This window comes from Mus caroli, unplaced genomic scaffold (assembly GCF_978045245.1).
Source record: "Mus caroli unplaced genomic scaffold, Mus_caroli_1 scaffold_8, whole genome shotgun sequence".
NCBI classification, from domain to species: domain Eukaryota; kingdom Metazoa; phylum Chordata; class Mammalia; order Rodentia; family Muridae; genus Mus; species Mus caroli.
Window position 1 is genome coordinate 29331812 of NW_028227263.1, and position 9102 is coordinate 29340913.

Here is a 9102-nt window from a genome sequence, read left to right on the forward strand (position 1 = left end):
CTTACTGAGAGTTTACAGCATAATCTTAGGGTATATATTTTTTGAGAGTAGAATGTAAATAAGTCAGAGATAAAAGATGTTTAAGAGGGGGGAAGTCTAACTTTAAGTGTATAGCAGAACAAGTTTACATATAAGGTGTTTGAGAATCATTTGTCTGTGGCAATGAGAATCTCCGTAAAGGAAGAGTGAGTGTCTGCAGGCCAAGTACATGGAAGCAGGAGGAGGGAGGGGCACACGGGTCCATGTGGACAGGCTGAAAGCCAGAGCCATGGAATCGGACTCTAGTTAGATTTTGGAATCAAATTCACAGAAAAATGCTCTGCCCATCTCAGGAGTGGTTTGGTTAAGTGGCTTGGCTAGAAGCAGCCATTGACAGGAACAAGTGTTTGTGCTGTAGTCTCTGGTCCCAACCTATCCTGGTTGCAGCTTACAGACAAGGCATTTAAACAACATGGGGAAGACCAGGCAGAAAAAAACAGGGCTGGGAATCTCTTTCCATTTACCAGATAACCGGCAATAATTGTACACAGTTCCCATGGGCAGGAAGAAAAGTCACAAGAGCCCAAAGACATAGATGGCATGAAGTTGAGTAGGTACAAGCTACTCTAAAAAGAGGCCTCCTATTTGTTAAAAGAAATGTCTTTGGTTTAGCTGGTGAATCTTTTATGTCCCCAATTGTAGCTATCCTTGTCCCTGCTGTTATCCTTGCTTTATGTTTTGTGATGGGCCCAGCCTAACATTACAAACTCCATTTTGTATTCAGACTCCATCTTATGTTGAGCTTGTTTTCAGGCTGAATTCAGGAACTGGGAAAACCACAACTTGTTCCAGGAACCAAGAAACCTCTTAGCCATAGCCACAACCTTCTTAATAACAGATACTCCATCCTTAGTGACAGCCAACTGGCTCATAGGAGGAAAATGCCTAATGTTCCAGATGTCTCAAGTTAGCCACAATTGTACATAACAAGTTCAAATCATTTCTAGCCAATAAGAATGTGCCAAGCTGGGCAACTTACAGAACCGGAAGTCGCGTGTAGCTCTCTTTCCTTTTGCGGCCATCGGTGGATCGCAGCTGCCAAAATGAAGTTCAATCCCTTCGTGACTTCTGACCGAAGCAAGAACTGCAAACGGCATTTCAACGCACCCTCTCACATTCGGAGGAAGATCATGTCTTCCCCTCTTTCCAAAGAGCTGAGACAGAAGTATAATGTTCGGTCTACGCCCATTCGGAAGGATGACGAAGGTCAGGTTGTTCGCGGACACTACAAAGGCCAGCAGGTTGGCAAGGTGGTCCAAGGGTACAGGAAGAAGTACGTCATCTACTTCGAATGTGTCCAGCGACAGAAGGCTAATGGCACAACCATCCACGTGGGCATCCACCCCAGCAAGGTCGTTATCACCAGGCTAAAGCTGGACAAGGACCGCAAGAAGATCCTGGAGAGGAAAGCCAAGTCCCGACAAGTAGGAAAGGAGAAGGGCAAATACAAAGAAGAAAAGATCGAGAAGATGCAGGAGTAGAGACATCTCATGCACGGCTTTCATTAAAGACTGCTTAAGGAAAAAAAAAATGTATCAAGCTGTAATTCCCCAACTGTTAACCAATCATGTAACTGCCAAGTTGGAGAGCCCCTCACCCTGCTGAAACTGTGATAAAAAGATAAGGCTTCACCAGCTTGGGGCCTTTGACACCCCTTCAATGCATTGGAGAGGTTGTAAGGTCCGAGCTGGAGCTTGAATAAGATTTTCATGTGAGTTAGACTCTTGACGGTCTCTGGTGGTCTGCCAGGACTCCACCATCTGGGAATACCATTTTGTCTTGTGTTTTGTCTGGTTTTGTTTGTTCCAACTTGGGTGAGTGAAACGGGAATGGAGAAATGACATGCGTAACAAGATCGGTAAATAGAAAGCCCTCTGGCCTCTGTTCTAAAATATTTTTACAAACTTTAGCCTCTTCTAGTTAAGGAAGATCTTGGCTATCACCAAGAGCTTGTGGTAAAGATTCTGTGAACCTGAATGGCCCAAGTTTGGAGTCCGCTGGCTCCCAAGGGCTCTTTTGACTCACTAGTGTCCTGGGCAGCAGTTAATATGGCCTATGGGAATCTGAGTTACCAGGGTAAGTTGGATACATTTTGCCTTGGGCTGAGGCAACCTTGGCTCTACCTCCCTGGATGAGGGTCTCCATGATGCAGGCAGGGTGGCCAGGGTCAGTAAAAGGCCCTCCAAGAAGTAGCTACCCAGACTCAAGGGTCCTCTTCAAGGCCTCCTCTCCAGCAATTTGCTATGCAAACACAGGGGCCTATTTTTGCAGGAACCCATTCTGCAGGAATCACAGAAGGCATCAAAACTTCTTCTTCCCCCTTAAAACCACCTCTATACACAGCTCCTTTAGGCATCTGAGTGTCCTACCCAGCTCAGCCCTGCCTGAGACAACCTCAGTCAGCTGTGTTTCCAGAACCAGTTCCTCTATTTCCTGTCTAGCCTTCCCTTACTGCTTGTTCCACATTCCTGTTCCCTGGCCCCTCCCTCCCTGCTTCTTCTTCCCAGCCCTAGCCAGTCCTTACTCCTCCTCTACTCGCCTCTGCCTCCCATCTTTTCCCAGCCACCCACACCTCCAGCTCTGCCTCCCTATCTCTGCTTGTTCACTTACCTTCTCATAACCATCAAGTAGTCCCACAGGCTACCCATACTTCAGTCCCAGCTTTCGGTCCCCCACCAGGTCTCACCACACCTCCTCCTGTTTCCTCTTTCCCTGACCAACTGCCAATTTCTTCATAGCCCTCCCCAGTCTTTTCCCCTCTGCATACCCACTAGGGAATTCCATATGACCTCTTTGCTCCCGTCTTCTCCTTTCTGGATAACAGGCCCTCCTGGATTCTGAAACCCTGACTTAGAGAAAACATGTGTCTCTGTCCTTGTCCCTTGCAGTGATAACCTGATTAAATTTATATTTATATTTTCTTCTCCACTACAGACCTCTCCAACTGTAAAGCACCTCCCTCTTTCAGTGTCAGTCCTGACTCCCTCATTTCTCTACCTGATTCTCTCTTTTTTAATCACCACCCCACTTGGGATGAGATTCAGCAGATTCTCTGCACTTTTTTACTACTGAAGTGAGAATGGATTCTGGTGAATGCCACTGAGGCAATCCCTGGGAACTGTTAATGTTGGGGGCCAACCTATAGACTACCTGGTTGACACTGGGGCTACCTATTGAGTCTTGCAAGAGCCACTAGAACCTCTCACCAGTCAAACAATGAAGATTCAGCAGATGTAAACTGATACATATGTACCACAAAACAGATTGTCAACTTGGATCAGAGAACTGTAACCTTTATTGACAATTCCTCTACAGTCACCCCTGAATGCCCCTTCCCATTACTGGGGTGAGATCTTCTGAGCAAACTTCACATTATGATTTCATTCTCAGGGGTGCCCCCTAGTTACAGTTAGGATAGCCTACAAAAGTCTTGAACAATAATCTGCCACAATAAGTGAGGACTATCTGCTTCTCCAAAATTTGACTCATCCTCCAGAAGGAAAATGGGAAACATGAATTTAAGAAGTTCCCATGGTATGGGTAGAAGACAGCCTCCCTGGCTTGGCCAAACGTGCCACTGTTGTAATTCAGGTAAGATCTGAGCCTGCTCCCATCTGCTCAGTATCAGGTCCTTCTCCTAGATAAGAACAGAGGGACCTTTGACAAATCCTTGGCCATTAGCCTCACCATTCTGTTACTGTACAATGTCCCTGATGCCTATCCAAGACTGCCTGGAAATGCTGGACATCATCTGATCTGACAGACATCCCTCTGACCACCAGAGATGTGGCTCTCTACACAGATGGCAGTAGCTTTATCTAGGAAGGGACCAGTTATGAGGGCTTAGCAGTGGTCTCAGGTGAAAAAGAAGTCATCTGGGCACAAGTCTTGCCTAGGGGCCCAGCTGCCAACAGAACAAAAATAATCACTCTGGTGCAGGTCTTGTGATGGGGTGAACATCTACATAGACAACCAGCATGCATTTGCTATGGCTTATGTTGACACACAGATTTATAGACAGAGAGACTTGCTCACACAGAAGGAAAGACTATTTTAAAAACAAGCATAAAATCATTCAATTGCTAGAGGCCATCTCAGCTGAACTGGCCATAATACACTGTCCAGGACACCAAAAAGACCAAAGCCCCCAAACTCGAGGTAACAACTATGCAATTCAGATTGCTAAGGAGTCTGCCCTCAGGAAACCCAGCTGCAGAACCATCTTAGAGCCATCTGTTGTTCTGAGCCCCCATTCAGCTTCAATGAAGATGTCATTGAGTATAATCTAAGAGAAATAAAGTCATAGTATGATTTGGGATCCTGGGAAAACAGCAATGGCTAGTGGATGTTGCTATAGGGAAAATTTTGCCTACAGTGTTGGACTAGAACTGGCTAAATGCCTTACTAAAGTAGAAAGTTAAGGGTTCTTTGGAAAGTCAGTTGTGTTGGATGGTGTTTTGTTGGGGCAATCACATGAGTGTTTTTCTGAAGTAGACACAGGTGAAAGACTAAGTCAGACTTGTAAAGGAACTGAAACAGACACAGGTGAAAGGATGTTTTACTAAAGCATGCACATGAAAGGACACATGATGAAGGATTCTTTGCTAATGACATGCACATATTGGTCAGTCTTACATCGCATAGTTGAGCTCCATTTGCTGGGACTCCATAGAAAGAAATGCACCAAAAACTTCTGGTGATGTGCTGCAGTTTCTTGCCGCTTCTGACTCAGGCTCATTGGCAGAGTGATGTCAGTGGAGATAGATACATGTGCTGAGGCAAGACCCATGGAAGACATGTGATGTTTGGAGAGAATATAAAAAGGACTTGACAGACAGTAACAGAGGCTAAGCTTGGCTTGCTTATAGAGTTAGCTGTGCAACACTGGTGGGTCTTTCACTGATCTTCATTTCAATGAGAGAGGCATAGCTGAGAACTTCTGGTATCCCTCCTGGTCCCTTCTTCTGACTTGAGCCAAGGCTAAGGCCTGACTGTCTCTGCTATGTAGTGTCACCACTACTGATTCATGTTTGCTATCCTGACTTCACTGAACTGGACTGCTGATAGATCCATGAAGGGTTTATGAGTGGCTGGAGATGCCACTGTTAACCTGTGAACTGAACTGCAGATTTCCAGACAACACAGACAGGAGTTACTCCAAAGAACTATTTCTAATCAGGTTCACTTTCTTTCCCACTACCTCTGGTAGGTGACAGGCTAAAAGGGGAGGTTAAAGCACATAAGAACCACCATAAAAAATAGGTTTTGAAAAAAATAGAGTTATACCTTATACTGCTACTTATACTTATACTTGTCACCTAAAAAAAAATCTCAGAACTCATCTCTCCCCATGCTTGGCTGTCTAGACATTGAAAAATACCTCAAAATATTTCAGACCATTGCCTGATGTCTTAGTTAGGGTCTCTATTGCTAAAGAGACACCATGACCAAAGCAACTCTTATAAAGGAAAATATTTCATTGAGGCTGGCTTACAGTTTTGAGGTATAGCCCATTAACATCATGGCAGGAAACATGGTAGCATAAAGGCAGACATGGTGCTAGAGAAACTGAGAGTTCTACATCTGGATCTGAAGACATCAGAAAAGAACTAAGCCCCAAAACTGAGAGCATTAAGACAGGCTGACTCCATGACAGGCTTCAAACTGCCAGTTCAGGCGACAGTCCATCTAATAAAGAGGATCCTTCCCCAGGCATTGGGACCCTATCTGTCCAAAATACTTGATCCTGTTTCTGCTGGTTAGTCAGCTTGTTTGTGGGCAGTTGCCACTATAGCTTTGCTAATAAAAGTTGATGAATTGACTTTGGGTCAGGAACTTCCTGCCTGCTAAACTTCCTACCTGCCCCATACTCTGTAATAGCACTCCTGAGGAGAAACTCGAAGAGGTAGATACACAAGGCCCAAATAATGAATTATCAGGCACTTTTCCTAGACCAGCTCCATAACCAATTCTGTAAACTCCAGCTATCGGCCCAACCAGCCTGTTGTGAGGTGATAGCAAGAAAACAGCCAAGTTAGGGTCATCAGACTCCACCAACCAGGTGCAGGGCACAGCAGGGTGTGATTCCATAGAGGTGCAATGGATGTGGACAGAGTCCCCAGGCACTGACCCTCATGAAGGTAGAGTCTCTAGGCCCTCTGGCTCCAGCCAGCAGGAACTTCTCACTCAACTTAGTTTTAAGAGAACAACGATGCCCCAGCAGGACCCCAGGGGTGAAACAGTGAAGACTGAGATTCTTCTTCTGCCTGCATATGGCACAGTCAACCCCTCTGACTATAGGTTCTTTGTCAAGTAAGGGGATTTCTGGGCCCAAAAAGCCAGAGTCTACTATTTAGGACCCATCATTCACCTTACAGGCATCATAGAGCAAAATGGTACCTGAAACAAAACCATTGACCCAGTCCAAGAGCCAAGCAAGCATGAGAACCTGAGTTTGGACCTCCAGCACCCACATAATAAATTGAATGGATTGGAATGAGTCTGTAATCCAAGCCGCTGTGAGGTAGGATGTGAAGATGCGGGGATTGCTTAGAGGTTTTCAGGCAGCCCACCATCCACAGCAGCCAACAGCAAAGAGATCTCGTCTTAAACAAGACTGAAGCTGAGGAACAGCACAATGTCGTTCTAGAACCACATGCTTGAAGTGGCATGTGCATGCCCCCCCCAACACACACAAACACACATGGGCACAGGACACACACACAACGGCATCGGAAGCACCCCAAAGATGAAACTACTCCATAGATGTGTGCACAGTGCTTCCCACCTTTTCTCCAGCAATTCATAGAGTGTCTAGCACACAGTAAGTATTAACTATAAACAAATCACTAAATAAATAAAGAATGATCTGCTAAAAACAAATACAGCGCATGGCTAATGACATAATGTATGTCAACGAGAAAGCTGAAACAAAGTTATAAGCATACATTTTCTTTTTCGCTGAGCAAGCACGAAGCTGTTATACCCAATGGCCAACACAGTCCCTGACTGAGTCGTTCATTCGCTTGCCCATGCAATCATACATCCAGTTAAAAGATATTGATTTGGATTGTTTAACTCTGTGCCAGAGCCAACACTCAGCCTCAGCCCCACAGACACTCCCAGCACAAGAGAGACAGACCCACATATGAATCATTACCATGGCCATGTTGGGAACTCAGGCCTGAGGACCCCAGGGGAGCGAGCTTTCAGTGGGTCTGACTTTGAGAGAGGGCAAAGAAGCCTACAGTAGGAAGGGACACTCAAAGCTGGTGGTAAAGGGAGGAGAGACTGGGAGAGAAGAGATGCAACCCCACGGTCTGAGACAAGGGAAAGGATGATGACAAAGCTCTTCACATGTGCCGGTGTCCCTCTCATCATTTTTTGTCTTATATGATTAGTGAAGGACATGTCTTCTGGGCCTTCCCATAAGTGGAGGATTAGTTTTTACGGTGTACCCACTCCAGTAGTGCAATCCCCCTGAGCCTTAAAAATCTTTCAACAGTGAACCAAGGGATAACAGGCATCAATCACTCCTCATTAGGCCATCTTTTGACGAATGCTTCAGCCAACCATTCAAACAAACATTTGCCACCATTTGTAACTATGTAAGCATCCAAATTAAACCTAGAATCTCCACTCAGTGGGCCGATATCAATAAACTCAGCCTGGTTCAGTTTCATTTTCTTTCCACCATTATCCCACACCCTTAAGATCCATCCCCACACATAGTCCCCAGACTTCCTTCTGTTTGAATGAATTGACAAACTCAGTCAGCTCTTTATAGTACACATCTTCATAGACTACAGCATCTACCTCCCTCCTAGGAACCTGTTTAGCCTTTAGTCTAACTATACTTCTAGAGGTGACTATTGGTGGGCTCTGAAGGACATCAGTATTGTCTTGCCTGCTATTTCCTTCAGAGAAGGTCACTGCTGGTTTAGCAATCAATGAAGGATTAATTTCCTCAGTCAAAGCTGAAAAGGCAATATATCCCGGGGGGAGGGGCAGGGCATGAGCACATCTTTAGCTGAGGGATACATTCTCAACTTCAGTAGGGTCCTCCCACACATCTCCATTCCAAGTTACAGGATTCCATTCTTTACCAACGAATGCTCTTAAACCCCCAGCCGACACCTTCTGACGCTGAGTTTTCTTTGTAATTCAGTTATGGATTTTTTTTTTAATTCAGCCTACCATACAATGAGGGCTTCAGTTTGATTTTCCACAACTTGAGCTCTGTGGCTGCCAGAGAGAAGATTCTCTTCCAGGGCAGACGTAGAAACCTTTAGACTGCTCATGTGCCTCTGGAGCCAGTGGATTTGATTAGTGTGTTTATTGTTGTTAATTTTGTCAGACAGTGCATGCTTTTGCTTTATCATTTATCCAGAGATGCTAAAAGCAACCAACCAGCATCACCGTTTTCCTTATTTTTCCACAAACTCTCTCAGGTTTTATACAATCACAAAGTGTGTTGCCTCTCACAATTGGTGAATCAGAATAATCAGAGGCATGTGTCTCCTTAAGATTGTAAAATAGTTCATTCACACCATGGGCTTTCAATATACTCCAAGCTTCTCAAGGAGGTTTCAGTAACTGGAGAGATGTCAGTAACTATAGGTGCTGGCAGATTGGAAAGCCTATGCCCAAGACTTAAACAATTTATCTTTATACTTCTCTTGTTCTGGAACAACTCCTGGTACCAAAATCTGTATTAGTCAGGGTTCTTAAGAGGAAAAGAACTTATAGGATGAAATATATACATAAAAAGGATTTATCAGAATGGCTACAGGGTATACAGTCCAGTCAGTCCAACAATGGTTGTCTGCTAAAGGAAAGTACAAGAATCCAGTAGTTGTTCAGTCCACGAGGTTAGATGTCTCTGCTGGTCTTTAACACATGCTGGAACCCCAAAGTAGGCTCTAATGACAGTGAAGGAATGGACTTGCCAGTGAGAGCAAGCAGCAGAGAGAAAGCAGGTTTCTTTCTTCCATGTCCTTTCCATAGGCTGCCATCAGAAGATAGGACCCAGATTAAAGGTAGATTTTTTTTTCCACCTCAAAA

The 9102-nt window shown here is 44.9% G+C and overlaps 1 pseudogene; it reads left to right on the forward strand.

Annotated features, from left to right (window-relative positions):
- The first annotated feature begins 1049 nt into the window (after positions 1 to 1049).
- LOC110299143 (large ribosomal subunit protein uL24 pseudogene) lies at positions 1050 to 1520 on the forward strand (annotated as a pseudogene).
- The last annotated feature ends 7582 nt before the right edge of the window (positions 1521 to 9102 follow it).